The following is an 18522-nucleotide window of genomic DNA, read 5'->3' on the forward strand; positions in this document are numbered from 1 at the left end:
GTTTATGTTCATTTGTCCTGACCTTTGACCTATGTTTTTACCCTTTAGGCTCCTACATTTGTATTTGACTTTGAACTTGTGCTTCTAACCAACAAATGCCATTGGATTTCTGTTATCTGGTTCTGATTTGTGACAGTTGCCTGCGTTGTCCTAGTCAGTGTGGGTGTGTGGGGCCCTGTGTGTGTGTGTGGGGCTCTGTGTGTGTGGGGGGGGGCTCTGTGTGTGGGGCTGGGTGTGTGTGTGTGGGTGTTGGGGGGGCTCTGTGTGTGTGGGGGGGCTCTGTGTGTGTGGGGGGGGCTCTGTGTGTGTGTGTGGGGCTGTGTGTGTGTGGGGCTGTGTGTGTGTGTGTGTGTGTGTGTGTGGCTCTGTGTCCGCGAATACTCTCTACTACTCTCTAATGCTCACCTATTGCCATTGTAAATTACAATACCATTTATTTATGTTTTTAAAAAAATGAAAATAAATGTCATGAGCAATGCCAATAGCTCTACCTTTAATAATGCCTAGACCATTGCATTGTAAATGCTTGTTAATTAATGTATTAGCCATTCAGTTACTGACCTTGTTACTCAATGGTTTCATGCTTCTTCCAGGTGTAACTATGACAGATTCAGGTTCTGGCTCACCTCCAAGTTCCTTGATATTCAGCAGGTCTCAAGGAGAAACTTGTTTAAGCTGCCCCTGATTGCCTAGAAAACACGGAATCTCCAGGCGTGATTTAAAAAAACTAGCATTCAAAAAGGCCGCAGATCTTAGGAGATCTTAGGATAATACTCAGGGAGCATATTCCAAGTGCTGTACACTTACTTGCATCTACATGTGGCTCAGTGGCTGGGAGAATACAAACATGTTTATTACTCACAGTAGCCGTACTCCTGCTCAATGCTCATGTCCGGAGGTGCATCAATAATGCTTTTAAGTGCAGAGATCACGTTGACTCTTGATGACTGTGAGTGGGACCCCAACCAGATTATGGAATCTATTGAATTTACCTACTTTGTGGCATCTACCTGGTATTATGGTGCATTTAATGCCAAATTAGGTGCATATTTTAACAGTACGGTGGTCTTAATAAAGGCACTAAACTTTGCGAAGCAAGTGCCATGTTTGTTACACATGCTTAGCAAATATTTTTGTTTTTAAGAAACAAACTGGGACACTAAAAATAATAATCCTGATGTGCAGAGAGTTTTTTTCCTGGGCATTGGCCCTTGCTCTGGACCATCATGCCTAGCATGGCAGTCTCAGGCATGGAAAAGGAGTGATCATTCCCCCACCTTATTGTGATCTGACAGTCCATCTGCCATCAAGGCACTCAGAGGCAGATTTACGTTTCCTGGCGCATCCCTGCAAATCAGCAGGGATGCGCCAGGAAAGATGCATGACGCAAGTTTACCCTTGCGCCACCACAGATGCGCCGCATTTATAATGCGGGGCATCATGGTGCATGGATAAACAGGTGCGTGTCACATCTGCCGGCGTAATGTTGGCGCAGTGCTGAAGTTGTGTCGCGGGTGCGACGCAACTCCAGCACTGTTCCAACCTGCCCTATCCACAACATGGTGCGTCACTCCTTACGCCTGCTTCAAGCAGGCGCAGGGTTTTGACGCACATGGCCGTAGAAGTGACTCATTGAAATCTTGTAGATTTCACTGCGTCATTTTTACGTGGCTTTCGACGCCGGAACACCCACCCTGCGCCGGAACGCCCACATGACACATTACGCAGGCTTCATGTGGTGCAGGGCTTTACAATTTGACGCATCTCCCTAGATGCGTCACATTGTAAATAAAGCGCAATGTGGTGCATGGTTTACGCCGCCGCTGCGTCACAAACGTGACACAACGGTGGGATAAAAGTGACGCAAGGGGCTTGTAAATATGCCCCTCAGTTCACAATTGAAACTTTGACTGCTGAGGCTCCATTGGTGTATATCAAACACTTCCCTGATTCTAAGGAGAGCGGAAGTACCTTACTGTTGTGACCCCACTTATATAAACTCTATGGGGCATATTTATAAGCCCCTTTTGCCACCCATATGTGGCGCAAGAGGCTTGTAAATAAGCCCCTAAATGAGCACTAATTGCCCTGATTCATTTCTCTCCTATACGCTGTGGTAAACATATTACTACTTTTAAACAATGTTATGGTCTAAAAAGGGAAAATGCAAGAAGGATCTTTGGAATCGATTTTCCACCACTTGGGAAATGTGCCGTAATTTTGCTATTTACACAAATCATTAGTGTAACATAATGCAAAAGTGAAAACAGCACTTGAGCTTAAGAACGTGCTGTGGTGTTTTATGGTCATCTTCCCTCAGTTAACCTGCAAACACGATGAAATCACAATCAAATACCAATGAAAACCTCACTGTAGAACTGTTCTGGGAATATGTACTATCCCCGTGATGCTCGTTTCCTGGATCGAGCCTGCTTCAAAGGTCTCACGTAACAGCACATAAGTAGACAAAGGCACATGGAGGTCATGATTTGTCCAAACTCAAACAATTTGGTTAAGTAAGAGAGCCAAGCTTACAATGCAGAATTGTTCACCAAAGGGTGCGCACATTTCCCATACACCGCATATTAGTGAGTAGACCATGAGGCTGGGGTGTTACTCAATGTCTTCTGGCCTCCAGTCCATTTTTCTTATCATGCACTTACTGCTGGTGTTTAGCCAGGTTCCAAGTACTGAACAGAAGAGCAGAGGAATGGGGAAACCGAGATTAAAAAAACAAAACAAAAAATCTTGCCTCCTTGTTTTCGGGGGTTCCAATTTGACCAATATGTCACTTCTGGGGCGCAATTAGCTCTGACAGGCAATACCAGGGGCTGTGCTCCTCGAGTTGGGAAAAGACCAATGTGTTGCAAAACGTGTGCAGATTTATAATAGAGTGTTTATTGCTAGAATATTTTGGCCAAGTGAGAAGGATTAGTTGTCAAATCTCGTAGTCTTATGGCTACAACATACCCACTGGACCACATTTGGTGGTAGGAAAGGTAATGTCTGCATAACCCAATATATATTTCCACTTTGCTGGTATTCCTGTAAATGTTTTTTATAGCACTGGAATCCTGAACTAAGACAGTTACTTAGTACTCCCAATCTTCACAGAATAGAGGCAGCAGGAGGAGATTGCAAGACCTTTTCTCTGGATCCTGGAGCAAAAGGTGATTTCTGGCAAGTATCATTGGTGGGTGCTGTTATTTTTTGTTGGTGATCCAAGGGACTCAGACACTGCTTATTTAAAATTCAATAATCATGTCTCTCTTTGTACCCTTGACTATGCCATAGGTAGGCATCCAACTAGTCGAAGCTATCTTCAGCAGGTGTTAGATGTACTGCAACTCATAAACAGTATGATGCAGTGATCGTTGTCGATACACACTTTTAAAGAGAAAAGAAACCTGGTGTATAGGAGGGTGTTGTAGAATATATCCACAAAAATGCCATCTGCAACTCATAGTGACCCCCAAAATAAACGTTTAATAAGTGTTTTATGGCACTACAAACACAAATTGTCTCCATGTAAAGTGTTGTTTGAGGTGTAATGGAAAATTGGTCACCCAACGGAGAATCGTTTTAGCTAGAGTGGCTACCATGCGTCCAAAAAATAAAACCCTAGAGGAAATCAAGGAGATCTTTGAATGGGTCCGTCCATCCATCCATCCATCCATCCATCCTTCCAAACAAAGTTTAATTTTAAAGATTTATAAGCAAGAAATATTCTGGGCCTTTTGTTCTAACAACTATGATTTTTTTCCACATCTTATTTCAAGCCCTAGTGATGCCAAATAATATTGAATTGGATGTTAAACTTAAAAAAACAAGGTGGACAATCAAACTGCCTGGTGTCTTCCAGTCAAAGACAAGTTTGGCTTCCCCCGTCTTCTTCTTCGGCCCCTCAAAGTGCGACAACAGGAGTCCCTCAGGGCTCAACTTTGAGCCCCCTCCTTTTCAATGTATATGTCACCATGCTCATTCATCCGGCAGAGGGGTTGGGTGCTAAGAACATCGCTCATGCTGATGATACCCAGCTCCTCTTCACTTGGGAAAAAAATTATTCATCCACTTTCAAACAAGAACAAGCCTTACGGCTGTCTTTCAATGGCTCCTCTCCGCACAGCTCAAGTGTAACAAGGATACATCCGAGATCCTTTTATTTGGGACTTTTCCTCCCCAGCTTAGGAAGCCACTCTGGCCGGCTGATTATCCTTTGCCCAATTCTGCGGGCCAACCTACTAAAAACCTCGGAATTTAGTTAGATGAAAACCTCCGGTTTTCCGCACAGATAAAAAAGCTGGCTGGACAGGGCTTTGGCACCCTTAAATCACTTAGGAAATTCCTTCCCCTCCCTCCTAGAGCAGCCGAGAAAATGGTCACTTGTGCCTTAATCCTTTCACTTATTGATTACGCGAATGCCCTATATGTTGGTTTGCCAGGGTATTTGTTGAAGAGGCTGCAGGTAGTCCAGAATGCTGCAGCAAGGTCTCTTCTTAATATTCCGGGGAGATCTAGTATAAAGACACATCTGCACGATCTCCACTGACTACCTGTGGCCGAAAGAGTCAAATTTAAGGCCCTTACTTTGGCTCACTCAGCACTGTATGAACTTGGCCCTGTATACCTAAGGAAGCGCTTTAAGTTCTATGCTTCCATGAGACAGCTGCGCTCAGCGGCACAGCTTCTGGCAGTTATTCCGCGCTTCCGCCTTACAAGAATTGGTGGAATTTAACTGGCATATAAGTCAGCGGTGGCCTGGAATGTCTGAGTTTCTTCACTCTCTTCTTCAGGACCAAAGTAACAAAACTCAATATCATCACAAACCTTTTTCACATATGATACTGACCCATGCAAAAGAGCACTGTTCAACTCATTTAACTTTAGTGCTGGACTTTTTGCATAATACAATCTTCTCACTAACTTCCGCATTTGAGTATGATGTACTGCCCACATCCTGAAATGGTGAAAACCACTTAGACATACTTTCCTAGATAGACAAGCAAGAGAATGACCTTGCAAACCAGTATGTTTTCTCACTCTGCAAGGGTCCAGTCCTTGCAACACCTTAATCTTTTGTTTAACACTTTTTTTACAATATGCTTGTAAGAAATTGCGTAATTTATCAATAGATTCTTGTCGTACACTATAAATACTACTATAATCCCAAGTGTACACTGGGGCTTCAGGACGTCTGCCTAGAACTTCATCAGCTATCACTTCTACATTTCTAGGAACCATTTGCTCTTTCTCAATTGGACAATCATTTCTAATCTCATAAGCTCGACCACTGGTGTCAACTGCATGCAACAAATCTTTGCTCTGTAAATAACTCTCTTCATTAAAAAAATGGCTCACAACTTGAACTTTGTTTCCATTGCCCTAAGAAAATATCACAAAAATTACTTTTGTTAATTACTCTTTTCCTCTTACTTTTGGCCTTCATTAAATGGATTCTAGTGATCGAATTCTCTTTAATACTAAAGTTATTAATTTCCTCTTTACTTCAAAAGCCTTTTCAACAATGGATTTGACATGCTTCTTCTTTTTATATAATAGTGTTCTCTTTCTATATTTCTTTGTATGTTTCAGTAAATTATGGACTACTCTGTTGTAAAATATTTGTTTGTGCACTTCTTTATATGGACTTTCTCTTCTTTTACTATAAGTTGTATTCTTTGTATGCACATTGCCTTTTTTCCTTTCCTAATCTTTGCACTTTTTTCTGTGTTTGGAACATTTTCACTGCTTTGAACATTTCCATTTTTTTTTCTGAATCTATTAGTATTTTTTCTGAAATCCTTTGTGGTCTTACCAGAAATGTTTCTCTTTTTAGACACATTGGGGTCGATTCCGATTCGGGAAAAAAAAGTCCGTACGATTTGTATTCGGAGCCCTCTCCGTACGAATCGTACCCGTCCGTCCGAGTCGCGAAGTACGATCCGTATTCCGTGAATCCGTCCGAATCGTTGCGATCCGTACATATTGCAAGGCTGAAACCGTCAACCGTATGACTCGTACACATACCGTACGACTCGTACACATGCTGTACGACCCGACGAGTACGATCCGGACCGGGGTATGAGGACGCGATTCGTACGATCCATGTCAGGTAAGGGCAAGTCGTACGGAAAAGCACACAAACACATACACACCGTACGGTCCATACCCCCATAATCGCAGGGGTACGCAGCGTACCCCTGTGATCATGGGGTGTACGAGCCGTAGCCCCATTGTACGATCGGTGTACGAGCCGTACCCCCATTGTACGATCGGTGTATGAGCCGTACCCCATGTAGATCGGTGAACGAGCCCTACCCCCATTGTACAATCGGTGTACGAGCCGTACCACATGTACGATCGGTGTACGAGCCATACACCCATCGTACATGGGGTACGGCTGGTACACCGATCATACATGGGGTACGGCTCGTATACCCCATGATCGCAGGGGTACGGTGCGTACCCCTGCGATCATGGGGGGTACGCACCGTACCCGGGGGGCCGTTCTGTACCTGTTTCGGCGTGAACTCTGCTTTTACAGCTGTTTTCAGCTCCCGTAGAAAAAGGGTCGTACGGTGCGTACCCGACACGTATCGTACTTGCTGGGTCGTAAAAACCAGCCACGAACCGTACAGATGTCGCGTACAGCGGGTTCCGAGGGAGAATCGTACGGAGATTAGAGTCGTACGGTGTCTTGTACGACTCGTACGGAGTACAGCTCCTAGTACGAATCGTACTTCGTCGTACGTACGGGACGTTTACAGGTACGATTCGTACGGGGAAAAAACGCTCCGTACGACGATTCGGAGCGCTTTTTACCGGATCTGAATCGACCCCATTATGTTGGTCTTGCAATACTTGTGGTTGACTCTTTTTCAAGTAAGTATCCTTCTTCTGAGCTTTTCTTCTTCTTTTTTTCTCCGGCATGATAATTTTTTTCAATGATGATAAATAGTCTCTGTAAAAAATAATCATAAATAAATATTTATTAACAACTTTAAAATTATACTTTATTATTACTATACAAACACATTCCATATAAATTCTAACTAAGAAATTTTAGGCCTGAAGCACAACTGTGAAGTTGGTAACAGCAGTGCATGCATAGTGCATAGCAGTTTGAAGCACTCCATAACACTAAAACCTGAAGCACTTTATTAGTACATGCAGATTAAGAAAATGATCACAATACTATAAGGAGAGACACTGAGTGAATTCATAATTGGTTCACTGTTACTTTAGTAAATAGGTTAGTACATGGCACATAAACAGTGACTATCGTTTACCAACAGTACAGATTTAGAGTTTACAGTACTGCAGTGGTGTTTGTGTAGTGTAGGGGGTCATTGTGGAGTACTGTTCTAGGGTAGTGCAGTGGTGTTTGAGTAGTGTAGGAGGTCGTGCTGGGGTAGTGTTTTACGGTTTAGTGAGGGTAGTGCAGTAGTGAATGGGAAGTGTAGGTGATTGTGCTGGAGGTAGTTTAAGGGTTTAGGGTAGTGCACTGGTCTTTGTGTAGTGTAGGGAATCATGCTAGGGATAGTGTCACTGTAAGAGTACATGTATTTATATGTCTGCAAACACATAAACCAACCAAATCATTGTCTCTCAATTTCCCCAAATGGACACTGATTCACAGTGTGATTCTAGACAAATAACAATACTTCTTATAAATGCAATAGTAGGATAGTATAGTGGTGTTTTGGTAGTGGAAGGGGTCCTGCTGTGATAGATTTAAGCTTTAGGGTAGTGAAATGGTGTGTAGATAGTGTAGGAAGTCATGCTGGGGTAGTGTTCTAGCATAGTGCAGTGGTGTGTATGTACTGTACGGGGTCATGCTAGGGATAGTGTTTTAGGGTTTAAGGTAGTGCAGTGGTGTTTCTGTAGTGTAGGGGGTCGTGGTAGGGTAGTGTTCTAGGAAAGTACAGTGATGTTTGGGTAGTGTAGGTGGTTGTGCGGGGGTAGATTTAAGGTTTAGGGTAGTGCAACGGTGTCTGAGTAGTGTAGGCGGTCGTGCTGGAGTAGTGTTTTAGGGTTTAGGGTACTGCAGTAGTGAATGGGTAGTGTAGGTGATCGGGCTGGAGGTAGATTAAGGGTTTAGGGTAGTGCACCGGTCTTTGTGTAGTGTAGGGAATCGTGCTAGGGATAGTATCACCACAAGAGTACATGTATTTATATGTCTGCAAACACATAAACTAACCAAATCATTGTCTCTCAATTTCCCCAAATGGACACTGACTCAAAGTGTGATTCTAGACAAATAACAATATTTCTTATAAATGCAGTAGTAGGGTAGTATAGTGGTGTTTGGGTAGTGTAAGGGGTCCTGCTGTGATAGATTTAACCTTTAGGGTAGTGAAATGGTGTTTAGGTAGTGTAGGTAGTCATACTGGGGTAGTGTTCTAGCATAGTGCAGTCATATTTATGTACTGTACGGGGTCATGCTAGGGATAGTGTTTTAGTGTTTAAGGTAGTACAGTGGTGTTTATGTAGTGTAGGAAATCAAACTGGGGCTAGTATCGCTGCAAGACTACATGTACTTATTTGTCTGCAAAAACATCAAGCATGCATTCCATATATTTCAGAACTGCATTTTACAATTAATGCTAAACTCATTTTGGAAACACATCACCAATGACTATTTTCTAATTCTACCAAAATGTGAGAACAAAATACGTTTTCAATCAATTACATGTCAGAAAACACATGAACTACCAAAATGCTTCTATCAGAATAATTCCTAAATGCACACAAGACTGACTGTGAGATTCTAGACAAACAACAGCATTTTACCAAAACACATTTCATAGTCTAGAATGAGTACTGCATTTTAATGTAGAAACTTGAGTAATTTTTGCAAATAAATAAAAAAAAAAACTGGTGCAACCTGTAAAAGACGCTAGTGGCCTAATCATCCCTACTTATACAGGGAGGAATACTAATTGCTATATCGATCATATCATGGTCTCTTCCAGCATTGTACCACACTGTTTGACAACAGTAATAGAGGTACCCACTTTAAGTGATCATAACTGCTTTGTAATGAGAATAGAAATTTGGAAGTGTAGAAATCAGCGGGTGTCAAGAACCCTAGTTAATATTGAGCCTCACAGGAGAAATGGGACTAGGTTAAGGTGGAAAGGGGAAACATCTGCAACAGTAGTCCCTATAACTATATCTAAATCCTTGGTAGATATTAATGTCATCTTGACATCAGGAAGTGTGTCTGTCTCTATTGTGAATAATTTTGTTAATATTAATAAAATTATTGATACCATATTTACAGGAAACAGGCCAGGTGGGACCGCCCATGGTAAGGGTTGGTTTGACCATGTCTGCACAGCCCTCCTTTCCCAATTGAAACAGGCTCTAGCCCTTAGACCTAGGGATAAGAATCAAGTTACACTCCTGAGACATGATTATAAACGGCACTTTCCAAAAGGAAGAGGGAACTGCAGCAAGAAGCATGGGACAGTCTAACGCGGGCGGCAGAAACTTCTGATAGCTGCCTGTTTTGGTCCACAGTTAACTCCACCTTTCTTAAAGATGATAAAATTCCGCAACTTTCATCTAATGTCAGTAGTGATGCCTGGGTCTCTCATTTCTCAGCCATATTTCAAGCTAGTTGCCCGAATTATGTAGAGCAAAGGTATTGGCCTATAGCCCATTAAACATCACCTAGGGAGAGGTTGAGTGTAGTATAAAGGCCAGTAAGGGGGGAAAGGCACAGGGGCCTGATGGAGTTCCCATCGATGTCTACAAGGCTCTTCTGCTGCTGTGGGGACCTATACTTACCTTGGTCCTCAATGCAGCAGTAACAGTCCTGATCCCACATACATGGGGAGACTCGATTATTGTCCCTATCTATAAGAAGGGGGACAAGACAGCAGCATGTAATTATCGACCAATTAGTTTGCTCGACTCATTGGTGAAAATCATGAGTAGAGTGCTGCTGTCTAGGTTTTAAGACTGGGCCGACGAGAAGGGGATCCTTGCGAACTCCCAATATGGCTTTAGAAAGGGTCGTGGGACACTAGATCAATGCCTGAATCTAGATCTATTAATTGGCAAGTATACCAAGGCTAAGCCTGGTAATTTATATCTTGGCTTTGCCGACTTAAGCAGTGCATTTGATCTGGTTGACCACTCCCTTCTATGGCCAGTTTTGTTAGAGCTTGGAGCACCAGAGGAAATTATTTTCTTCTTAGCTAGATTATATGATAAGATGCAGGCCTGTGTGCGCTATGGGGTAAGTGGGGAGTGTACCCCAAACTTTAGCGTAAAGCGCGGAATAAGACAGGGCTGTGTCCCCGCCTCGTTGTTGTTTTCTCTATTTATTAACGGCATAGATTCCGTTCTGAAAACAGTTAAGGCCGATGCTCCCCAGGTTGATGGGTCTAGCGTGCCAGTTCTGCTTTATGCAGATGACGCTGTGCTCCTATCACGGACCCTTAGAGGTTTACAGTGCCTGATGGATCGGTTTTCTGATTTTATAGGGGAGAGGAAGCTGCTGATCAATAAGAGTAAAACCCATACCATGATTTGTGGGGCTAGAACTAATAAAAATCATGCCTTTTTTATAGAATGGGTGAAAGTGCAGCAAGTGGAAAAATTCTGTTACTTGGGTGTTATTTTTTCGTGTGATGGCAGTTGGTCCCAGGATTTAGTAAGTGTTAGGTCAAAGATGGTAAAAAGCGCCTATGGCATATTTAAATTCGCCTCTAAGATCGGTGATAGGCGAACCAGGGATATGATGCAGATCTATAAGGCAAGGAGTTTCTCTATTGCATTATATGGGGCAGGGCTGTGGGGCTACACCAATGTAGGTTCTTTACAAAGGGAAGAAAATATCTTCCTTAAAAAACTTCTTTGTTTACCTACTTCAGCCCCAACTGACTTGATCCACAGGGAAGTTGGGGTTGCCTATTTAGGTGACCTTATTTTGTTAAGGCCTCTGATGCTTTGGCGAGCTATTTGGCGCAAGGAAGAGACAGTTTTTAATCAATTTGACATCAAGGACTGTCTAGACCTGGATAATTGCACTAAAATACCTTGGCTTAAGTATGTTGTAGACAGTTTTCAGGTTATTTATGGGCTCAACATATTGATAGACCCATGTTCTGTTGGAAATATCCCTAAACAGGATATGAAAAATAGTTTTATGTTGTATAGAGCCCAAAAACGTCTAGCAGCTAATGGTTGCCTTACCACAGTCCATCTTTATAATAAATACATCAAAAGTGAAGGCTTCCAGCAGTTCTTGAGCCTGGTAACGAGACCAGCCCATAGATTTGTCTTAACTAGACTTAGATTTGGAACGGCTCACGTCCTGGTGGCCTTCCCCCAACCAAAGAAGTATCCTGTTGGCCCTTGCCCATGTGATGGGCACTCAAAACAAAGCACCCTGCACTTCATGCTAATTTGTACGCTTTTTTTAACGTTAGGGTTGTTTACTTGAAACCATTGTTTGTAAAGTATGGTATTTTTAATGTGGATGACGCCATGAAGTTGATTTATATTATGAACTCTGCGGACAAATGTTTTTATATTGCTACTTTTATATGTAAATCTATCCAGTTTAGAAAAAGTATGATATTTTAACATTTGTCTATTTTTATCTGTATTTGCTATATTTTAATATACTTTGCTTGTGTGCTTTTATGGTCATTATTTATTATGTACCGAATAAAGCTTCATGAAATGAAATGAACTGGTTTCTAATTTTACCACAACATGAGAACAGCATAGTTATCTGTCTGCAAACACATAAAATACACAATGCTTATCTCAGAATGCTTTCTAAATGCACACACACACAATATAATTCTAGAGAAAAAAATATATTCCCTGCACTTTAGAAGGACAAACACATTCGTCTGATTAAAATCAAAATGCACCACATACATTCCCTCACAAATTAATAACTCACCTTTCCAATTGTTTTGTAGACTAAGAAGTATATCAGTCACACAGCAGATTTTCTTATACAGAATCTTTATTTTGAACACCTCTCACCAAAACCAAAGAATGGCACAGTTTCCCTCTCATTTTGAATACATATACACCTTCACATCAAATCGTATTACTCCCCACATTAATTCAAAAGCAAACACACATTTCTATTGGTTACACATTTCAATCCTTTCCAAATGACATACATTTCAACCCTACCCCCATTCTGCCTTCTGCCTGTTACCATAGAAACACTTCATGGAACACTTAACTGAGCACACAGGTCAAAAGTGCATCACACAATGTTGCTAATCAAAACAGCAAGTGTGCTCTTTTCAATCACTTTTTGTTAACCAATAAGAATCATGCTTTTAAAAAACAGAAACATGCGCCCTAGTTTTCAGTGTAGAATGTTGTCAAACAACCAATCATTTCTTTTCTTTTTTCAACACTGCATGTTATCCACCATTTTAGAAAAATCTTAGTTTTTAAACTGCCACTTCATTTACAGAGACCATCCTAGTGCATCCAGACTTCCCTTCAAGATGTTTAGAGTGTGGATTGTGGGACACAGCTATATTTTCTGGAGCCAAAGGTATGCAGAGCACAAAGGAATTCACAAAGACCTAGGTTTACCAAATGTAGACATTAAATGGATTGGACAGAGAGGGTTAAAGTGGCACCAATTGATGCCATTGGTAAAATCCTTTTTGCATCTCCAACACCCTGACCTCATAATTGTGCACTGTGGTGGCAATGACCTGGGCACTTTGACTGGGGTAGGTCTGGAAATGCTTATGAAGGACACCTTTGGAGAATTGATGTCACTTTTCCCCAATTTGCCTTTGTCTATTCTAACATATGCCAAAGGCAGAAATGGAACTGGTCCAATCAATTTTGTCCACATATTGAGAAAGCTAGGAAACATGTGAATAAATCTGTTTCTGCTTTTCTCCGAGACTATATAATGGGGTCCATATACCACAACAATCTGTGTTTCAATATGCATGGCATCTATATGAGAGATGGTGTACATTTTACAGATGAAGGGAACAGAGTCTTCCTCTTGAACGTTAGACTCTGCATCGGTACTTACTTGTAGGTACTAAAATCTCTAAATAAACACAAGGGCTCTTTTTAGAGCCGCGATGCTCCCGCCCTGACATTGCAAACAGCAGTGTCCCGGGGGTGGGGGGCAGTGTCCAGGATAGTCCAGGAGCCAGCCCTGGGGGGTGGCAATTCCCAGGGACATCTTGGGCTCCAGGAGGGGGCCAAGCAGCCCCCCTCTCACACTTTCAAAAAACCCTGAGGGGTGGCAGTCCCCAGCGCTGGGGGTCCTCAGAGCCCCCCTCAATTAATGTTTTGAAGCCCCGGGGGTGGCGGTCCCTGGGGCTGTGGGGGGCCCATGAGCCCCCGCATATATTTTGTTACAGCCCCGGGCAAAGGAGGTCCCCGGGGCAGTGTGGGGGGGGTTGGGACTCCCCCACATTATTTTTTTAAAATGCCCCCTGGATTTGGCCTCCCCCCGGGACTAATAACCTTTAAAGCGCGGGAGCCCGAGCTACGTGTTTTTTTTTTCAGTAGCGAAATGTGTGGATCCTACACACATCCCGCGATTTAAAAAAAATAAATATTTTTTTTGCCTTAGGGGTCCTTCTGGGACCCCCTGAGCAGGCCTAGGGGGTCACGGTGTGTCTACCCTGCACCTTTTTCATATTTTGCACACATATTTCACAGACTTTTTCAGCCTCGCTTCTACCGGGGCATAAAATGGCTGTCAACAGTTTCTAGTTTCGAATGCTGACAACCACTTGACAGCCAATCAGCATTCAGCGCATGATCGGGAGGGTGCGCTTATGGTGTGCTCATGGTGCACGCAGGGTGCGCGGATCCACCGTGCCCTTAGATATATAAATGTTTTTAACTGTAATTTTCTCAGCAACTACTGAATGGATTTACACCAAATAAGCAAAAGGCACGAGTCTGAACCAAAGACTACCTCTTTGCCAAATTTGGTGTAATTCCTTTCAGCGGTTCGGGCTGTAGCTGTGACTTAAGGTCCCATGGGAAATTGCATGGGGAAAACACGTTTTGGGACCCCCCTTTTTTCTCGGCCCTCGCTAGATGAAGCATCCCGAGACTTTAAGGATAGGAGCAGACCGGAGCTGGCCAAAAGTTTTGAAGATTTCACAAAGATTTATATAAGAGTGCTTTGCAATACCTGTACCTGTCTAAGTATGGTGTCTGACTTACTCCAAGTTTGTGCTGGTCTGCATTTACACCTCTTTTCATGGTTCCAGGTTAACGATAGTAAAAATATCGATGAAAAAAATATCGATGTGAAAATATTGATAACAAAAATATCGACTTCCTATACATAAACATGTAAGTACAATAATATCGACACAACAATATTGATGTAAAAACTATACAAGTAAAAACCCACTTATAAAAATTACATAACTTAAATAAAATTAATTGAATAATATTAATATTATTAACAAAATTAATTAAATGTAATATTTATTTTAACTAATTATAACTAATAAACTTAATTCAATACATATAAACACAAAAAAGTGTACATATATTTACTTAAATACATTTTATTAACTATTATCTGTATTTAATGTATACATGTTTTAAATTATATAAAAATAAAATATACACATATATAAATAATTTAAAATTAAATAAAATATTCTATATTTAATTAACACATTAAACTATTAAAAATAGAATAAAACATACATTTATTAACAAAATAAACACAATAGTAGTGAAAACGTTGGATAGCAAGTGGGTAAAAAGTACTATTCCCACTCCAGTGAGTGCAACAGTAGGGAAAGCATTGGTTAGCGTAGGGGTAAAATTTACTATTCCCACTCCAGTGAGTGCAACAGTAGGGAAAGCGTTGGATTGCCGGGGGGTAAAAATTAGTATTCCCACTCCAGTGAGTGCAACATTAGGGAAAGCGCTGGATAGCGGAGGGGTAAAAATTACTATTCCCACTCCAGTGAGTGCAACAGTAGTGAAAGTGTTGGATAGAGTAGGGGTAACATTTACTATTCCCACTCCAGTGAGTGCAACAGTAGGGAAAGGTTCAGAAAAGGGGGTGGTGATGGACAGAGCATCTGAATTAAGCAGAACACTCATACCCAGTCAAAAGATCAGGGCTTGATCCATCACTGTTTTTTATCTCACTGCACCATCCCAGTTCAGAACCTGGCTACATGCAAATTAGTCTGTCCCTGGCCCAGTGCATCATGGGAACAGGGCAGACCAAACTACCAAGCCAATTCTTTACTGGAAAGCAAACAAGCTTCCGGGGACCGGTTTCTGGCATTACAGCCGTCTTCGGCCCGGCTTGCTTGAATCCTGATGGTGCAGTGAGCAAGGGACTCACATCTGAGCATACCCTTCCACGCTTGTGGTGGCCAAAACGATTCAAAAAAGGGGGTGGTGATGGACAGAGCATCTGAATTAAGCAGAACACTCATACCCAGTTAAAAGATCAGGGCTTGATCCATCACCGTTTTTTAGCTCACTGCACCATCCCAGTTCAGAACCTGGCTACATGCAAACAGTAGGGAAAGGGCTGGATACCGTAGGGGGAAAAATCGTATTCCCACTCCAATGAGTGCAACAGTAGGGAAAGCACTGGATAGCGTAAGGGTAAAAATGACTATTCCCACTCCAGTGAGTGCAACAGTAGGGAAAGCGCAGGATAGCATAGGGGTAAAAATTACTATTCCCACTCCAGTGAGTGCAAAAATATGGAAAGCGTTGGATAGCGGAGGGGTGAAAATTACTATTCCCACTCCAGTAAGTGCAACAGAAGGGAAAGCGTTGTATAGCAGAGGGGTACAAATATTTACTACTCCCAGTCCAGTGAGTGCAACAGTAGGGAAAGCATTGGCTAGCGTAGAGGTAAAAAAGGTAAAAATTACTATTCCTACTCCAGTGAGTGCAACAGTAGGGAAAGCGCTGGATAGCGGAGGGGTTAAAATTACTACTCCCAGTCCAGTGAGTGCAACAGTAGGGAAAGTGCTGGATCCCACAACAACAAAAAACACAAACATCAACATTTTAAATACATGTAATTCCCAATATTAACATAGTTAATATATACATTTTAATATATTATTATTAACAAAGATAATAAAAAATCATTAATTACATAATAATTAACACTAAAATACCCACGACACACACCTAAAGTTAATTACTCAATAAACATAATAATTAATAACTAATTAATGTTAATTAATTCATAAATGTTCATTAATTAATCAATAAAAAAAGAATTGCTACCACCTTTCACACCATTTTTACTTATATACACCACAACACACACCTAAAATTAATTACACAATTATAATTAATAATTACAAATTGATTAATGGAAATTAATGTAATAATATTTTATAATTAATCAATAAAAAATTAATTATTTACCACCCTTCACACCATTTACACATACAAACACTACAAAACACACCTGAAATTAATTAAACACTTAACATATTTAATTATTAATTGATTAATTGAAAATACTTAACAACTAATTATTAAACTATTATTAATGAATTAATTAACACATTAATTATTCAATACATTTTATATAATTAAATTACTTCCCACCCTATTCCCCTATAAACCCACAACCTGCTACAGAACTAAAAATGCAAAATCGAAAAAAATAAAAAAAATTAACTACTATAAATTATTATTTAAATCTATATAATTAAATTACTTCTGACCCTATTCCCCTTCAAACCCACAACCCGCTACGGAACAAAGAAAACACAAAATTAAATTCAAAATAAATTAATAACTAGTAACATTTTAAAACATAATAAAATAACAAACAATTCTCATTAAAAACACTAAAATACATAACATTATTAATAATTCGATATTTTTGTTAACTACATTTTTGTAAACGATATGTAAGACGTCAATGTTTTGGAAATAGATATTACTTACCTGTCAGTCGATATTCTTGTCCACGATATTTTTGTTGTCGATATATTTCTTCCCCACGATATTTTTGTGGGGATATTTATGTCCCTCAATATTTATAAGTCGATATTCCTGCTCTGCACCCTTCTCATAGCTGTCATATTGTAGTAACTTAAGAGAGTGTAGTCTGTGAAATAGCAATAATCCTACCCATTGTGGGTTTGTGCTTGTTTTAAAATGTTGTTCTCTGAATTTCCATAAACCACTCCCGTTTAGTAATAAGGGCCTGATTACCAGTTTGTCGGTGCAGCACCGGGTCCGCCCCCCCACTGTACAGCCAAATATGTGGTCGGGGCGTCCACCAGATTAGCGTATTTCTCTCGTCTGGCTGGCTTTTTTTTATGTCCCTATGGTGGTGCCTTGAAAATGGGCACAACAAAGGGAAGAGCAAAAACAATTCCTGCACGGCATGGACTTTAAGAAGCGTGGAAGGGTATACTCAGATGTGAGTCCCTTGCTCATTGCACCATCAGGATTCAAGCAAGCCGGGCCGACGACGCCTGAAATGGCAGAAACCGGTCCCCGGAAGCTTGTTTCCTTCCCAGTACAAGAATTGGCTTGGTAGTTTGGTTTGCCCTGTTCCCATCATGCACTGGGACAGGAACAGACTAATTTGCATATAGCCAAGTTCTGAGCTGGGATGGTGCAGTGAGCTAAAAAACGGTGATGGATCAAGCCCTGATCTTTGGACTGGGTAAGAGTGGTCTGCTTAATTCAGGCACTCTGTTCATCACCACCCCCTTTTCTGAATCATTTTGTCCACCATAAGCGTGGAAGGGTATACTCAGATGTGAGTCCCTTGCTCATTGCACCATCAGGATTCAAGCAAGCCGGGCCGACGACGCCTGAAATGGCAGAAACCGGTCCCCGGAAGCTTGTTTCCTTCCCAGTACAAGAATTGGCTTGGTAGTTTGGTTTGCCCTGTTCCCATCATGCACTGGGACAGGAACAGACTAATTTGCATATAGCCAAGTTCTGAGCTGGGATGGTGCAGTGAGCTAAAAAACGGTGATGGATCAAGCCCTGATCTTTGGACTGGGTAAGAGTGGTCTGCTTAATTCAGGCACTCTGTTCATCACCACCCCCTTTTCTGATTCATATTGCAATGCAGCTGGCAGAAAAGCAGTGCTAATTGTGTGCTTCTTCGAGAAATGCGAACGTTTTTCACTGTAGGAAGAAATGTTCTAGCTATTTGATATGGGATGACATGATTTGTGTATATGTGTGCCTTGTCAGTGTCAGAAGCCTAAAATACTATGATTGTTGGCAGTGACTCAGATGGTTTAGGCAGCTTCCTGCAGACACCAATTCAAGGATCTGTCTATCAGTGAAACCTAATGCACATTTCTTCAAATCTTGTCACATAAACTAGTCCGCCTTTCATATTTGATTAGTATTTTATTCTTGAAAATCTAATAAAGAACTGCATGCTGTGACTAACATAGTGTACTATTGCAGTACATTATGATACAAACTCAAAGCAACAATAACAAACAGCAGGGTTGTGAGCGCACTAGCACAAATAAGTATTCATACTGAAGATTT

This window comes from Lissotriton helveticus, chromosome 1_1 (genome assembly GCF_964261635.1).
Source record: "Lissotriton helveticus chromosome 1_1, aLisHel1.1, whole genome shotgun sequence".
Taxonomy (NCBI): Eukaryota; Metazoa; Chordata; class Amphibia; order Caudata; family Salamandridae; genus Lissotriton; species Lissotriton helveticus.